General features: G+C 32.8%; 1 long non-coding RNA gene across 5 annotated transcripts; it reads left to right on the plus strand.

The window, feature by feature from the left end:
* Positions 1 to 3,021: 3,021 nt before the first annotated feature.
* Positions 3,022 to 13,797, plus strand: LOC134239221 (uncharacterized). Of its 5 annotated transcripts, none has more exons than XR_009986176.1 (10): positions 3,022 to 3,222; positions 3,799 to 3,945; positions 5,513 to 5,660; positions 6,237 to 6,383; positions 7,950 to 8,097; positions 8,676 to 8,822; positions 10,402 to 10,549; positions 11,126 to 11,272; positions 12,836 to 12,983; positions 13,562 to 13,797. It is a non-coding gene; the product is annotated as an uncharacterized LOC134239221 (long non-coding RNA). The 5 variants fall into 5 exon arrangements; XR_009986179.1 differs by having other exon boundaries at positions 12,862 to 12,983; XR_009986177.1 differs by having other exon boundaries at positions 10,428 to 10,549.
* Positions 13,798 to 18,638: the final 4,841 nt, after the last annotated feature.

An 18,638-nucleotide genomic window follows, 5' to 3' on the forward strand; every position in this document is an offset into this window, starting at 1 on the left:
ATAATAGGGAATTAATCATTTTTAACGATCTAATATTATATAGGAAAAAATCAGTATAGAGGTTTTAAAAAATTATTATAAATTCAATATATATATGATCGAAAATGACATTATTAGCAAATAAAGCTTTTCATTGGGCTGTAAATTTCATACATTTTATTAAGCCATTGTTTCTGTAAAAGATTTAACCATAAATTTTTTCTCATAATCCTGGTCAGTTTGTAGGCCTCACGGTCCATTAGGGTTTAATCAGTCAACACTGGATGCTTTGTCCTCCTTTGCACTCGAATTTCCAGATTCCGGGTTTTAGGTCTTGTTCACAAAGGATGAGGTGACATACGGCCCCCGGTAAACTGACAAAAAATTGAAATGTCCAAATGTTACTCTTAGTTTTGCTTGTAACTAGACACTGACATATGCATCCTAATGGACTATTGGTACTTTTAACAAAAATAGAAACGTAATTTGGAAAATGCAGAACTTTCATTTTGGTAGGGCAACCATGTTTACATCCAATTCCTATTATAAACAAACCAAGGAAAGTTTTTTTGACGAGAGAATAAATTCGTACGCTAACTTAGACAACGGCATCTTACTGAGCAATCGGCTGAGTTGCATAACGAGTGAGTTTATTACAAAATTACTAAGATGAAAATTAATGCTTGAAATAGGAACTTACTAGTATTTTACTTGCTTTTCGATTTTATATGATCGCAGACTAAATGCAAATCTCAATTTTTAGTTTCATTATTACAAATATTTTATTTATTGAGAATTTTTTATAATATTGTAAGTCAATTAATGGACAATGTTCCCGAGCATCAGTAAAAACAAATTTAATGTGCAATACTTGGTTCCTGAGGTTCAAGGAATATTGTCATGCATATAAATGATTTGTTGACCATTAAAATTTAATACTGAGATGTAGTGGGAATTATGTGTTAATTGACCTTTACCGCCTGTCTGTGATAAAATATAAGCATCTACTTAGGCAGCATGTTTTGTCATTCATTCATCGGATTGGGTTATTGTTCTCTGTAAGCGACATTATAACAATAGCCATACAAGAAAGGTTCCTGGACATTCCTCTATTCTACTACGACCCGCCTAATCTAATCATCTTTATACATAAAGGAACATACGGTCATCCCTATTTCATTTTCCTTCATTCTAAAGAACACATCTCTCCAAGTACTGGTCTAGAAGTGGGATTGTAATCTGCACATTAAGATCAACTTCTTATTCTGCTTCCCTAGAGCGAACTCTCTCACCACTCTGTCACAATGACGACGTGTGAGGGTGTCTATGTAAGGATGTGGAAGAGTGTGTAAGTGAGGGAGGGTGTGTGAGTAAGAGAGAAAGATAGAGGTTGAGTGAGTGTATTTTTCAGGATGTATCTATCTTTAATAAATATGTTTTTAAAATACATGTTGTTTCTCCTGAAAACTTTGAACAAGATGATTCTTTGATATTTTTAACTTGAAATATGAGTTTACAATATATATTCAGAATGTAGGTGTTTCTCTGTTTTGTTTCTGAAAACTTTGAACAAGTATTATATACATGTATATCACCCAAAAGACAAAAATATCTTTGGACTTACCGTGATGGCTTTGTTTGTTATGGAACATTAAACAGAATACTGAATGGGTAGGCGTTACGCCATTGGCTGAAATCAGGTATTTAATTGTTTTCATTTTAAAGTAAAATTAATGACCTTTGAAATAAATGATGGGATGAGGGAATATTACAGAAACTATAGAAATACCAGGGAAGATTTTAGGAGTGGGGGTTGATTTTTTATGCCGCGTGTTATTTACTGCGAATCTCTATAAGTTGAAAATAACTGCAATTTTGACCTATAAACGCCATGGGACCATATATTTTTTTCAGTATTTTTTGTTAGGGCTTAGAACAAAGTTTGAAATGATGCTAAAGATTTTTCTGAAATTGTCATAGTAAAGTACTGAGAGGGCCTAAGGTTTGTATGGAGTTCTATGGGAAAATAATTAGTGGTCTTTTCCCTATAGAGACCCCAATTTTTACACTTTAAAGTGATTTGAAAGTCATGAAATGTTATTTTTTGCTAATTATTTGAAGATTGATGACATTTCGAGAGAAAATTTAGCAAAAATTTGAATTAGTTTACTGCGGTAATGGGGTTAGTGGTGATTTGGGTCTATTAAAGAGAGGAGGGGGGGGGGGGGGGGGGGGTAAGAGAAGATAGAAATTAGTAAAGTCCTGTACAGTTGACATGGTCAAAGGAGGAAGGTAAGTTAAGAAAATGTATTAGATTGTTCTTAAGATGAATGATTGTATGTATGCATAGATTTATGTATGTATTTTGCATGTACATGTGACTGTGTATTTATTATGTTTTGCTCTATCTGTATATATTATGGAAGTGTAGGACAGTGACCTGGTGTTCATTTTTTTTAGTTTCTTAGACTTTTGCACTTTTGTCATTTTTTCAAATAATTAAGGTGGCACATAAAAGGAATTTTTGTGATGGACAAGTGAAAGGAGGACATTTTCTGTCTTGTCATCTCATGTTTGGTAGTGTATGTGTTCCTCTGGATTGCCCCCCCTTTCTTGGCTGCAGGGTGATTAGTTTGTAGTTTTGTTGTTTCTATGTTGTAGCTACACAAAGGTCTATGTTTTTTCTTTTTTCGCTCTTTGTAGTTTCATCAGAATTACTCGCTGTGACTCACTTTCTAATGGTTTCTAGTTTTTGTACTTAGAGTTACTTCCCTTAGACCTGCTGACCAGACAGGCAGAATTTCAACATGATGATATCTTAACAGTTGTGACCTTTGGCTTCTGATTTTTTTTCATAAATTATTGTAATGACCTTGAACTGCATGTATGACATTTGACCTTTATTATATTTACATGTAATATTATGTAATATTGAAAAAACATGTATTCCACCCTTGGCGGATCCATTTTTCATACATTTAGCTATGTAGAAGACATGTAATTAAGGAAATTTTTGTAAAACTTAAAAAATATTGTTGTTTCTTTCATGATTTATGCTTAATTTGACTAATTTTATTGATTTATTTTCATTTAAGCACTTTAGAGGAATTTCATCTTTCAGCTTTCTTGGCCCCGGGAGTGCTCGGTCTCTGATCAGCAGGGGCATTTTCTCTATATAAGAAGAAAATGGAGACTCCCTACCCACCCGATGTATTTTGTCGGACAGTTTTCTGTACATTGCAGGTAAATTTTTTATTTATTAACTTTCCAGCCTCTTATTGTATAGTACATTTTGGGGGTTGAAGTCAGTTTTTGCTTTTCTTTAATTTAAAAAAAAAATTATTTAAATTCTCCTTTTCTTAGCATGAAATTCAAAAAGTAGCTTCTGATTGTAATGTATAAGACTACAGATATTGAACTTTGATTTGTTATCAAAAGGATTGATTTAAACTTGTCTAAATTAATTGTAAACAAAAATAAAAGGGGGCACCTGCTATTTCTTTAAGTGTTTTTCACTGGGGGGTGGGGAAACTTTTTTGTACATACTTAAGCAATAGGAGGGATTAGATAAGAATCAATTAGTATATCAGAGTCTTAAATAATTTACTTTGCATAAGCATAAAAAAATTCTATATCAGTCTTTTTAAAACCTTTGAATTTTGCTTAATTAACTATGATTTATCCAATTTTGGAGCTTTTTACCTAATTCTGGGTAGAATCCACCCTTATGAAATTATTGACTCAATTTTGACTTAATATCACTTTATTAACATTAAAACACAAAAACAATTCATTGTACAAATATTTTATTTATTACAGTCACCAATATATCCAAATATCATCACCGGCCCAGACGTCATTCACTCCTTTGAACTGTGCTGGTAGCAGTAAGGTGTCATCATTTGAGATGGTCACAGTATCCAATACACTGAAGTCACAGGACTCAAATTTCATACATGTTCACAGGTAGGTGTATAGTCTTTGAAATTACCACAATTGACTAATTCTGGGACAGGTAAGTATGTAAGTATAGGAATGAGAGCACCAAATCCCCGGATGCACACATGGCTTTGTTTGTTATGGAACATTAAACAGAATACTGAATGGGTAGGCGTTACCCATTGGCTGAAATCAGGTATTTAATTGTTTTCATTTTAAAGTAAAATTAATGACCTTTGAAATAAATGATGGGATGAGGGAATATTACAGAAACTATAGAAATACCAGGGAAGATTTTAGGAGTGGGGGTTGATTTTTTATGCCGCGTGTTATTTACTGCGAATCTCTATAAGTTGAAAATAACTGCAATTTTGACCTATAAACGCCATGGGACCATATATTTTTTTCAGTATTTTTTGTTAGGGCTTAGAACAAAGTTTGAAATGATGCTAAAGATTTTTCTGAAATTGTCATAGTAAAGTACTGAGAGGGCCTAAGGTTTGTATGGAGTTCTATGGGAAAATAATTAGTGGTCTTTTCCCTATAGAGACCCCAATTTTTACACTTTAAAGTGATTTGAAAGTCATGAAATGTTATTTTTAGCTAATTATTTGAAGATTGATGACATTTCGAGAGAAAATTTAGCAAAAATTTGAATTAGTTTACTGCGGTAATGGGGTTAGTGGTGATTTGGGTCTATTAGAGAGAGAGAGAGGGGGGGGGGGGGTAAGAGAAGATAGAAATTAGTAAAGTCCTGTACAGTTGACATGGTCAAAGGAGGAAGGTAAGTTAAGAAAATGTATTAGATTGTTCTTAAGATGAATGATTGTATGTATGCATAGATTTATGTATGTATTTTGCATGTACATGTGACTGTGTATTTATTATGTTTTGCTCTATCTGTGTATATTATGGAAGTGTAGGACAGTGACCTGGTGTTCATTTTTTTTAGTTTCTTAGACTTTTGCACTTTTGGCATTTTTTCAAATAATTAAGGTGGCACATAAAAGGAATTTTTGTGATGGACAAGTGAAAGGAGGACATTTTCTGTCTTGTCATCTCATGTTTGGTAGTGTACATGTGTTCCTCTGGATTGCCCCTCCCCCCCTTTCTTGGCTGCAGGGTGATCAGTTTGTAGTTTTGTTGTTTCTATGTTGTAGCTACACAAAGGTCTATGTTTTCTCTTTTTTTGCTATTTGTAGTTTCATCAGAATTACTCGCTGCGACTCACTTTCTAATGGTTTCTAGTTTTTGTACTTAGAGTTACTTCCCTTAGACCTGCTGACCAGACAGGCAGAATTTCAACATGATGATATCTTAACAGTTGTGACCTTTGGCTTCTGATTTTTTTTCATAAATTATTGTAATGACCTTGAACTGCATTTATGACATTTGACCTTTATTATATTTACATGTAATATTATGTAATATTGAAAAAACATGTATTCCACCCTTGGCGGATCCATTTTTCATACATTTAGCTATGTAGAAGACATGTAATTAAGGAAATTTTTAGAAAACTTGAAAAATATTGTTGTTTCTTTCATGATTTATGCTTAATTTGACTAATTTTATTGATTTATTTTCATTTAAGCACTTTAGAGGAATTTCATCTTTCAGCTTTCTTGGCCCCGGGAGTGCTCGGTCTCTGATCAGCAGGGGCATTTTCTCTATATAAGAAGAAAATGGAGACTCCCTACCCACCCGATGTATTTTGTCGGACAGTTTTCTGTACATTGCAGGTAAATTTTTTATTTATTAACTTTCCAGCCTCTTATTGTATAGTACATTTTGGGGGTTGAAGTCAGTTTTTGCTTTTCTTTAATTTAAAAAAAAAATTATTTAAATTCTCCTTTTCTTAGCATGAAATTCAAAAAGTAGCTTCTGATTGTAATGTATAAGACTACAGATATTGAACTTTGATTTGTTATCAAAAGGATTGATTTAAACTTGTCTAAATTAATTGTAAACAAAAATAAAAGGGGGCACCTGCTATTTCTTTAAGTGTTTTTCACTGGGGGGTGGGGAAACTTTTTTGTACATACTTAAGCAATAGGAGGGATTAGATAAGAATCAATTAGTATATCAGAGTCTTAAATAATTTACTTTGCATAAGCATAAAAAAATTCTATATCAGTCTTTTTAAAACCTTTGAATTTTGCTTAATTAACTATGATTTATCCAATTTTGGAGCTTTTTACCTAATTCTGGGTAGAATCCACCCTTATGAAATTATTGACTCAATTTTGACTTAATATCACTTTATTAACATTAAAACACAAAAACAATTCATTGTACAAATATTTTATTTATTACAGTCACCAATATATCCAAATATCATCACCGGCCCAGACGTCATTCACTCCTTTGAACTGTGCTGGTAGCAGTAAGGTGTCATCATTTGAGATGGTCACAGTATCCAATACACTGAAGTCACAGGACTCAAATTTCATACATGTTCACAGGTAGGTGTATAGTCTTTGAAATTACCACAATTGACTAATTCTGGGACAGGTAAGTATGTAAGTATAGGAATGAGAGCACCAAATCCCCGGATGCACACATGGCTTTGTTTGTTATGGAACATTAAACAGAATACTGAATGGGTAGGCGTTACGCCATTGGCTGAAATCAGGTATTTAATTGTTTTCATTTTAAAGTAAAATTAATGACCTTTGAAATAAATGATGGGATGAGGGAATATTACAGAAACTATAGAAATACCAGGGAAGATTTTAGGAGTGGGGGTTGATTTTTTATGCCGCGTGTTATTTACTGCGAATCTCTATAAGTTGAAAATAACTGCAATTTTGACCTATAAACGCCATGGGACCATATATTTTTTTCAGTATTTTTTGTTAGGGCTTAGAACAAAGTTTGAAATGATGCTAAAGATTTTTCTGAAATTGTCATAGTAAAGTACTGAGAGGGCCTAAGGTTTGTATGGAGTTCTATGGGAAAATAATTAGTGGTCTTTTCCCTATAGAGACCCCAATTTTTACACTTTAAAGTGATTTGAAAGTCATGAAATGTTATTTTTAGCTAATTATTTGAAGATTGATGACATTTCGAGAGAAAATTTAGCAAAAATTTGAATTAGTTTACTGCGGTAATGGGGTTAGTGGTGATTTGGGTCTATTGAAGAGAGAAGGGGGGGGGGGGGGTAAGAGAAGAGATAGAAATTAGTAAAGTCCTGTACAGTTGACATGGTCAAAGGAGGAAGGTAAGTTAAGAAAATGTATTAGATTGTTCTTAAGATGAATGATTGTATGTATGCATAGATTTATGTATGTATTTTGCATGTACATGTGACTGTGTATTTATTATGTTTTGCTCTATCTGTGTATATTATGGAAGTGTAGGACAGTGACCTGGTGTTCATTTTTTTTAGTTTCTTAGACTTTTGCACTTTTGGCATTTTTTCAAATAATTAAGGTGGCACATAAAAGGAATTTTTGTGATGGACAAGTGAAAGGAGGACATTTTCTGTCTTGTCATCTCATGTTTGGTAGTGTATGTGTTCCTCTGGATTGCCCCCCCCCCCCTTTCTTGGCTGCAGGGTGATCAATTTGTAGTTTTGTTGTTTCTATGTTGTAGCTACACAAAGGTCTATGTTTTCTCTTTTTTCGCTCTTTGTAGTTTCATCAGAATTACTCGCTGCGACTCACTTTCTAATGGTTTCTAGTTTTTGTACTTAGAGTTACTTCCCTTAGACCTGCTGACCAGACAGGTAGAATTTCAACATGATGATATCTTAACAGTTGTGACCTTTGGCTTCTGATTTTTTTTCATAAATTATTGTAATGACCTTGAACTGCATGTATGACATTTGACCTTTATTATATTTACATGTAATATTATGTAATATTGAAAAAACATGTATTCCACCCTTGGCGGATCCATTTTTCATACATTTAGCTATGTAGAAGACATGTAATTAAGGAAATTTTTAGAAAACTTGAAAAATATTGTTGTTTCTTTCATGATTTATGCTTAATTTGACTAATTTTATTGATTTATTTTCATTTAAGCACTTTAGAGGAATTTCATCTTTCAGCTTTCTTGGCCCCGGGAGTGCTCGGTCTCTGATCAGCAGGGGCATTTTCTCTATATAAGAAGAAAATGGAGACTCCCTACCCACCCGATGTATTTTGTCGGACAGTTTTCTGTACATTGCAGGTAAATTTTTTATTTATTAACTTTCCAGCCTCTTATTGTATAGTACATTTTGGGGGTTGAAGTCAGTTTTTGCTTTTCTTTAATTTTTAAAAAAAAAATTATTTAAATTCTCCTTTTCTTAGCATGAAATTCAAAAAGTAGCTTCTGATTGTAATGTATAAGACTACAGATATTGAACTTTGATTTGTTATCAAAAGGATTGATTTAAACTTGTCTAAATTAATTGTAAACAAAAATAAAAGGGGGCACCTGCTATTTCTTTAAGTGTTTTTCACTGGGGGGTGGGGAAACTTTTTTGTACATACTTAAGCAATAGGAGGGATTAGATAAGAATCAATTAGTATATCAGAGTCTTAAATAATTTACTTTGCATAAGCATAAAAAAATTCTATATCAGTCTTTTTAAAACCTTTGAATTTTGCTTAATTAACTATGATTTATCCAATTTTGGAGCTTTTTACCTAATTCTGGGTAGAATCCACCCTTATGAAATTATTGACTCAATTTTGACTTAATATCACTTTATTAACATTAAAACACAAAAACAGTTCATTGTACAAATATTTTATTTATTACAGTCACCAATATATCCAAATATCATCACCGGCCCAGACGTCATTCACTCCTTTGAATTGTGCTGGTAGCAGTAAGGTGTCATCATTTGAGATGGTCACAGTATCCAATACACTGAAGTCACAGGACTCAAATTTCATACATGTTCACAGGTAGGTGTATAGTCTTTGAAATTACCACAATTGACTAATTCTGGGACAGGTAAGTATGTAAGTATAGGAATGAGAGCACCAAATCCCCGGATGCACACATGGCTTTGTTTGTTATGGAACATTAAACAGAATACTGAATGGGTAGGCGTTACGCCATTGGCTGAAATCAGGTATTTAATTGTTTTCATTTTAAAGTAAAATTAATGACCTTTGAAATAAATGATGGGATGAGGGAATATTACAGAAACTATAGAAATACCAGGGAAGATTTTAGGAGTGGGGGTTGATTTTTTATGTCGCGTGTTATTTACTGCGAATCTCTATAAGTTGAAAATAACTGCAATTTTGACCTATAAACGCAATGGGACCATATATTTTTTTCAGTATTTTTTGTTAGGGCTTAGAACAAAGTTTGAAATGATGCTAAAGATTTTTCTGAAATTGTCATAGTAAAGTACTGAGAGGGCCTAAGGTTTGTATGGAGTTCTATGGGAAAATAATTAGTGGTCTTTTCCCTATAGAGACCCCAATTTTTACACTGTAAAGTGATTTGAAAGTCATGAAATGTTATTTTTAGCTAATTATTTGAAGATTGATGACATTTCGAGAGAAAATTTAGCAAAAATTTGAATTAGTTTACTGCGGTAATGGAGTTAGTGGTGATTTGGGTCTATTAAAGAGAGGAAGGGGGGGGGGGGTAAGAGAAGATAGAAATTAGTAAAGCCCTGTACAGTTGACATGGTCAAAGGAGGAAGGTAAGTTAAGAAAATGTATTAGATTGTTCTTAAGATGAATGATTGTATGTATGCATAGATTTATGTATGTATTTTGCATGTACATGTGACTGTGTATTTATTATGTTTTGCTCTATCTGTGTATATTATGGAAGTGTAGGACAGTGACCTGGTGTTCATTTTTTTTAGTTTCTTAGACTTTTGCACTTTTGGCATTTTTTCAAATAATTAAGGTGGCACATAAAAGGAATTTTTGTGATGGACAAGTGAAAGGAGGACATTTTCTGTCTTGTCATCTCATGTTTGGTAGTGTATGTGTTCCTCTGGATCCCCTTTCTAATGGTTTCCCCCCCCCCCCCCTTTCTTGGCTGCAGGGTGATCAATTTGTAGTTTTGTTGTTTCTATGTTGTAGCTACACAAAGGTCTATGTTTTCTCTTTTTTCGCTCTTTGTAGTTTCATCAGAATTACTCGCTGCGACTCACTTTCTAATGGTTTCTAGTTTTTGTACTTAGAGTTACTTCCCTTAGACCTGCTGACCAGACAGGTAGAATTTCAACATGATGATATCTTAACTGTTGTGACCTTTGGCTTCTGATTTTTTTTCATAAATTATTGTAATGACCTTGAACTGCATGTATGACATTTGACCTTTATTATATTTACATGTAATAATATGTAATATTGAAAAACATGTATTCCACCCTTGGCGGATCCATTTTTCATACATTTAGCTATGTAGAAGACATGTAATTAAGGAAATTTTTAGAAAACTTGAAAAATATTGTTGTTTCTTTCATGATTTATGCTTAATTTGACTAATTTTATTGATTTATTTTCATTTAAGCACTTTAGAGGAATTTCATCTTTCAGCTTTCTTGGCCCCGGGAGTGCTCGGTCTCTGATCAGCAGGGGCATTTTCTCTATATAAGAAGAAAATGGAGACTCCCTACCCACCCGATGTATTTTGTCGGACAGTTTTCTGTACATTGCAGGTAAATTTTTTATTTATTAACTTTCCAGCCTCTTATTGTATAGTACATTTTGGGGGTTGAAGTCAGTTTTTGCTTTTCTTTAATTTTTAAAAAAAATTATTTAAATTCTCCTTTTCTTAGCATGAAATTCAAAAAGTAGCTTCTGATTGTAATGTATAAGACTACAGATATTGAACTTTGATTTGTTATCAAAAGGATTGATTTACTCTTGTCTAAATTAATTGTAAACAAAAATAAAAGGGGGCACCTGCTATTTCTTTAAGTGTTTTTCACTGGGGGGTGGGGAAACTTTTTTGTACATACTTAAGCAATAGGAGGGATTAGATAAGAATCAATTAGTATATCAGAGTCTTAAATAATTTACTTTGCATAAGCATAAAAAAATTCTATATCAGTCTTTTTAAAACCTTTGAATTTTGCTTAATTAACTATGATTTATCCAATTTTGGAGCTTTTTACCTAATTCTGGGTAGAATCCACCCTTATGAAATTATTGACTCAATTTTGACTTAATATCACTTTATTAACATTAAAACACAAAAACAATTCATTGTACAAATATTTTATTTATTACAGTCACCAATATATCCAAATATCATCACCGGCCCAGACGTCATTCACTCCTTTGAACTGTGCTGGTAGCAGTAAGGTGTCATCATTTGAGATGGTCACAGTATCCAATACACTGAAGTCACAGGACTCAAATTTCATACATGTTCACAGGTAGGTGTATAGTCTTTGAAATTACCACAATTGACTAATTCTGGGACAGGTAAGTATGTAAGTATAGGAATGAGAGCACCAAATCCCCGGATGAACACATGGCTTTGTTTGTTATGGAACATTAAACAGAATACTGAATGGGTAGGCGTTACGCCATTGGCTGAAATCAGGTATTTAATTGTTTTCATTTTAAAGTAAAATTAATGACCTTTGAAATAAATGATGGGATGAGGGAATATTACAGAAACTATAGAAATACCAGGGAAGATTTTAGGAGTGGGGGTTGATTTTTTATGTCGCGTGTTATTTACTGCGAATCTCTATAAGTTGAAAATAACTGCAATTTTGACCTATAAACGCAATGGGACCATATATTTTTTTCAGTATTTTTTGTTAGGGCTTAGAACAAAGTTTGAAATGATGCTAAAGATTTTTCTGAAATTGTCATAGTAAAGTACTGAGAGGGCCTAAGGTTTGTATGGAGTTCTATGGGAAAATAATTAGTGGTCTTTTCCCTATAGAGACCCCAATTTTTACACTGTAAAGTGATTTGAAAGTCATGAAATGTTATTTTTAGCTAATTATTTGAAGATTGATGACATTTCGAGAGAAAATTTAGCAAAAATTTGAATTAGTTTACTGCGGTAATGGGGTTAGTGGTGATTTGGGTCTATTGAAGAGAGAAGGGGGGGGGGGGTAAGAGAAGATAGAAATTAGTAAAGCCCTGTACAGTTGACATGGTCAAAGGAGGAAGGTAAGTTAAGAAAATGTATTAGATTGTTCTTAAGATGAATGATTGTATGTATGCATAGATTTATGTATGTATTTTGCATGTACATGTGACTGACTGTTATTTATTATGTTTTGCTCTATCTGTGTATATTATGGAAGTGTAGGACAGTGACCTGGTGTTCATTTTTTTTAGTTTCTTAGACTTTTGCACTTTTGGCATTTTTTCAAATAATTAAGGTGGCACATAAAAGGAATTTTTGTGATGGACAAGTGAAAGGAGGACATTTTCTGTCTTGTCATCTCATGTTTGGTAGTGTATGTGTTCCTCTGGATTGCCCCCCCCCCCTTTCTTGGCTGCAGGGTGATCAATTTGTAGTTTTGTTGTTTCTATGTTGTAGCTACACAAAGGTCTATGTTTTCTCTTTTTTCGCTCTTTGTAGTTTCATCAGAATTACTCGCTGCGACTCACTTTCTAATGGTTTCTAGTTTTTGTACTTAGAGTTACTTCCCTTAGACCTGCTGACCAGACAGGTAGAATTTCAACATGATGATATCTTAACTGTTGTGACCTTTGGCTTCTGATTTTTTTTCATAAATTATTGTAATGACCTTGAACTGCATGTATGACATTTGACCTTTATTATATTTACATGTAATAATATGTAATATAGAAAAACATGTATTCCACCCTTGGCGGATCCATTTTTCATACATTTAGCTATGTAGAAGACATGTAATTAAGGAAATTTTTAGAAAACTTGAAAAATATTGTTGTTTCTTTCATGATTTATGCTTAATTTGACTAATTTTATTGATTTATTTTCATTTAAGCACTTTAGAGGAATTTCATCTTTCAGCTTTCTTGGCCCCGGGAGTGCTCGGTCTCTGATCAGCAGGGGCATTTTCTCTATATAAGAAGAAAATGGAGACTCCCTACCCACCCGATGTATTTTGTCGGACAGTTTTCTGTACATTGCAGGTAAATTTTTTATTTATTAACTTTCCAGCCTCTTATTGTATAGTACATTTTGGGGGTTGAAGTCAGTTTTTGCTTTTCTTTAATTTTTAAAAAAAAAATTATTTAAATTCTCCTTTTCTTAGCATGAAATTCAAAAAGTAGCTTCTGATTGTAATGTATAAGACTACAGATATTGAACTTTGATTTGTTATCAAAAGGATTGATTTACTCTTGTCTAAATTAATTGTAAACAAAAATAAAAGGGGGCACCTGCTATTTCTTTAAGTGTTTTTCACTGGGGGGTGGGGAAACTTTTTTGTACATACTTAAGCAATAGGAGGGATTAGATAAGAATCAATTAGTATATCAGAGTCTTAAATAATTTACTTTGCATAAGCATAAAAAAATTCTATATCAGTCTTTTTAAAACCTTTGAATTTTGCTTAATTAACTATGATTTATCCAATTTTGGAGCTTTTTACCTAATTCTGGGTAGAATCCACCCTTATGAAATTATTGACTCAATTTTGACTTAATATCACTTTATTAACATTAAAACACAAAAACAATTCATTGTACAAATATTTTATTTATTACAGTCACCAATATATCCAAATATCATCACCGGCCCAGACGTCATTCACTCCTTTGAACTGTGCTGGTAGCAGTAAGGTGTCATCATTTGAGATGGTCACAGTATCCAATACACTGAAGTCACAGGACTCAAATTTCATACATGTTCACAGGTAGGTGTATAGTCTTTGAAATTACCACAATTGACTAATTCTGGGACAGGTAAGTATGTAAGTATAGGAATGAGAGCACCAAATCCCCGGATGAACACATGGCTTTGTTTGGCTTTGTTTGCCATTTGAAATCAGGTATTTAATTGTTTTCATTAAACCTTTGAAATAAATGATGGGATGAGGGAATATTACTATAGAAATGAAGATTTTAATGGGATTTTTTATGTCGCGTGTTATTTACTGCGAATCTCTATAAGTTGAAAATAACTGCAATTTTGGCTGGGAATATATTTTTTTCAGGCTTATTTGAAATGATTGTTTTCATTTTAAAGTAAAATTAATTTTGAAATAAATGATGGGATGAGAAAATTTAGCAAAAATTTGAATTAGTTTACTGCGGTAATGGGGTTAGTGGTGACTATTAGTAAAGTCCTGTACAGTTGACATGGTCAAAGGAGGAAGGTAAGTTAAGAAAATGTATTAGATTGTTCTTAAGATGGATGATTGTATGTATGCATAGATTTATGTATGTATTTTGCATGTACATGTGACCGTGTATTTATTATGTTTTGCTCTATCTGTATATATTATGGAAGTGTAACCTGGTGTTCATTTTTTTTAGTTTCGACTTTTGCATCATTTTTTCAAATAATTAAGGTGGCACATAAAAGGAATTTTTGTGATGGACAAGTGAAAGGAGGACACTTGTCATCTCATGTTTGGTAGTGTATGTGTTCCTCTGGATTGCCCCCCCCCCCTTTCTTGGCTGCAGGGTGATCAGTTTGTAGTTTTGTTGTTTCTATGTTGTAGCTACACAAAGGTCTATGTTTTCTCTTTTTTCGCTATTTGTAGTTTCAAGAATTGACTCAAATGGTTTCTAATTATTAGAGTTTTCGAGAGAAAATTTACAAATGATGATTTTAAAGTTGTGACCTTTGGCTTATTTTTGCTAAATTATGTAATGGCATTATGACATTTGAATTTATTAATTTACATGTTTCTAAGAGAAAAAATTAGTAAAGCCCTGTACAGTTGACATGGTCAAAGGAGGAAGGTAAGTTAAGAAAATGTATTAGATTGTCCTTAAAATGAATGATTGTATGTATGAATAGATTTATGTATGTATTTTGCATGTACATGTGACTGTGTATTTATTATGTTTTGCTCTATCTGTGTATATTATGGAAGTGTAGGACAGTGACCTGGTGTTCATTTTTTTTAGTTTCTTAGACTTTTGCACATTTTTTCAAATAATTAATGCACATAAAAGGAATTTTTGTGATGGACAAGTGAAAGGAGACATTTTTTTTGTCATTATGTTTGGTAGTGTAGTTACTTCCCTTAGTTTTGTTGACCTGCTGTACCAGACTCACTTTCTAACAGTTTTTGTACTTAGAATTTCAACATGATGATATCTTAACAGTTGTGACCTTTGGCTTCTGATTTTTTTTCATAAATTATTGTAATGACCTTGAACTGCATGTATGACATTTGACCTTTATTATATTTACATGTAATATTATGTAATATTGAAAAAACATGTATTCCACCCTTGGCGGATCCATTTTTCATACATTTAGCTATTTACAAAAGGGGGGGGGGGGGCAATCCAGAAAAGGAACACATACACTACCAAACATGAGATGACAAGACAGAAAATGTTCCTTTCACTTGTCCATCACAAAAATTCCTTTTATGTGCCACCTTAATTATTTGAAAAAATGCCAAAAGTGCAAAAGTCCAAGAAACTAAGAAAAAATGAACACCAGGTCACTGTCCTACACTTCCATAATATACACAGATAGAGTAAATACATAATAAATACACAGTCACATGTACATGCAAAATACATACATAAATCTATGCATACATACAATCATTCATCTTAAGAACAATCTAATACATTTTCTTAACTTACCTTCCTCCTTTGACCATGTCAACTGTACAGGACTTTACTAATTTGTGTTTCTATCTTCTCTTACCCCCCCCCCCTCCTCTCTTCAATAGACCCAAATCACCACTAACCCCATTACCGCAGTAAACTAATTCAAATTTTTGCTAAATTTTCTCTCGAAATGTCATCAATCTTCAAATAATTAGCTAAAAATAACATTTCATGACTTTCAAATCACTTTACCCTGTAAAAATTGGGGTCTCTATAGGGAAAAGACCACTAATTATTTTCCCATAGAACTCCATACAAACCTTAGGCCCTCTCAGTACTTTACTATGACAATTTCAGAAAAATCTTTAGCATCATTTCAAACTTTGTTCTAAGCCCTAACAAAAAATACTGAAAAAAATATATGGTCCCATTGCGTTTATAGGTCAAAATTGCAGTTATTTTCAACTTATAGAGATTCGCAGTAAATAACACGCGGCATAAAAAATCAACCCCCACTCCTAAAATCTTCCCTGGTATTTCTATAGTTTCTGTAATATTCCCTCATCCCATCATTTATTTCAAAGGTCATTAATTTTACTTTAAAATGAAAACAATTAAATACCTGATTTCAGCCAATGGCGTAACGCCTACCCATTCAGTATTCTGTTTAATGTTCCATAACAAACAAAGCCATGTGTGCATCCGGGGATTTGGTGCTCTCATTCCTATACTTACATACTTACCTGTCCCAGAATTAGTCAATTGTGGTAATTTCAAAGACTATACACCTACCTGTGAACATGTATGAAATTTGAGTCCTGTGACTTCAGTGTATTGGATACTGTGACCATCTCAAATGATGACACCTTACTGCTACCAGCACAGTTCAAAGGAGTGAATGACGTCTGGGCCGGTGATGATATTTGGATATCTTGGTGACTGTAATAAATAAAATATTTGTACAATGAATTGTTTTTGTGTTTTAATGTTAATAAAGTGATATTAAGTCAAAATTGAGTCAATAATTTCATAAGGGTGGATTCTACCCAGAATTAGGTAAAAAGCTCCAAAATTGGATAAATCATAGTTAATTAAGCAAAATTCAAAGGTTTTAAAAAGACTGATATAGAATTTTTTTTATGCTTATGCAAAGTAAATTATTTAAGACTCTGATATACTAATTGATTCTTATCTAATCCCTCCTATTGCTTAAGTATGTACAAAAAAGTTTCCCCACCCCCCAGTGAAAAACACTTAAAGAAATAGCAGGTGCCCCCTTTTATTTTTGTTTACAATTAATTTAGACAAGTTTAAATCAATCCTTTTGATAACAAATCAAAGTTCAATGTCTGTAGTCTTATACATTACAATCAGAAGCTACTTTTCGAATTTTATGCTAAGAAAAGGAGAATTTAAATAATTTTTTTTAAAAATTAAAGAAAAGCAAAAACTGACTTCAACCCCCAAAATGTACTATACAATAAGAGGCTGGAAAGTTAATAAATAAAAAATTTACCTGCAATGTACAGAAAACTGTCCGACAAAATACATCGGGTGGGTAGGGAGTCTCCATTTTCTTCTTATATAGAGAAAATGCCCCTGCTGATCAGAGACCGAACACTCCCGGGGCCAAGAAAGCTGAAAGATGAAATTCCTCTAAAGTGCTTAAATGAAAATAAATCAATAAAATTAGTCAAATTAAGCATAAATCATGAAAGAAACAACAATATTTTTCAAGTTTTCTAAAAATTTCCTTAATTACATGTCTTCTACATAGCTAAATGTATGAAAAATGGATCCGCCAAGGGTGGAATACATGTTTTTTCAATATTACATAATATTACATGTAAATATAATAAAGGTCAAATGTCATACATGCAGTTCAAGGTCATTACAATAATTTATGAAAAAAAATCAGAAGCCAAAGGTCACAACTGTTAAGATATCATCATGTTGAAATTCTACCTGTCTGGTCAGCAGGTCTAAGGGAAGTAACTCTAAGTACAAAAACTAGAAACCATTAGAAAGTGAGTCGCAGCGAGTAATTCTGATGAAACTACAAAGAGCGAAAAAAGAGAAAACATAGACCTTTGTGTAGCTACAACATAGAAACAACAAAACTACAAACTGATCACCCTGCAGCCAAGACGGGGGGGGGGCAATCCAGAGGAACACATACACTACCAAACATGAGATGACAAGACAGAAAATGTCCTCCTTTCACTTGTCCATCACAAAAATTCCTTTTATGTGCCACCTTAATTATTTGAAAAAATGCCAAAAGTGCAAAAGTCTAAGAAACTAAAAAAAATGAACACCAGGTCACTGTCCTACACTTCCATAATATACACAGATAGAGCAAAACATAATAAATACACAGTCACATGTACATGCAAAATACATACATAAATCTATGCATACATACAATCATTCATCTTAAGAACAATCTAATACATTTTCTTAACTTACCTTCCTCCTTTGACCATGTCAACTGTACAGGACTTTACTAATTTCTATCTTCTCTTACCCCCCCCCCCCCTTCCTCTCTTTAATAGACCCAAATCACCACTAACTCCATTACCGCAGTAAACTAATTCAAATTTTTGCTAAATTTTCTCTCGAAATGTCATCAATCTTCAAATAATTAGCTAAAAATAACATTTCATGACTTTCAAATCACTTTAAAGTGTAAAAATTGGGGTCTCTATAGGGAAAAGACCACTAATTATTTTCCCATAGAACTCCATACAAACCTTAGGCCCTCTCAGTACTTTACTATGACAATTTCAGAAAAATCTTTAGCATCATTTCAAACTTTGTTCTAAGCCCTAACAAAAAATACTGAAAAAAATATATGGTCCCATTGCGTTTATAGGTCAAAATTGCAGTTATTTTCAACTTATAGAGATTCGCAGTAAATAACACGCGACATAAAAAATCAACCCCCACTCCTAAAATCTTCCCTGGTATTTCTATAGTTTCTGTAATATTCCCTCATCCCATCATTTATTTCAAAGGTCATTAATTTTACTTTAAAATGAAAAC

This window comes from Saccostrea cucullata, unplaced genomic scaffold (assembly GCF_032062105.1).
Source record: "Saccostrea cucullata isolate Sc308-1 unplaced genomic scaffold, CSIRO_AGI_Scuc_v1 ctg2364, whole genome shotgun sequence".
In the NCBI taxonomy this organism is placed as follows: domain Eukaryota; kingdom Metazoa; phylum Mollusca; class Bivalvia; order Ostreida; family Ostreidae; genus Saccostrea; species Saccostrea cuccullata.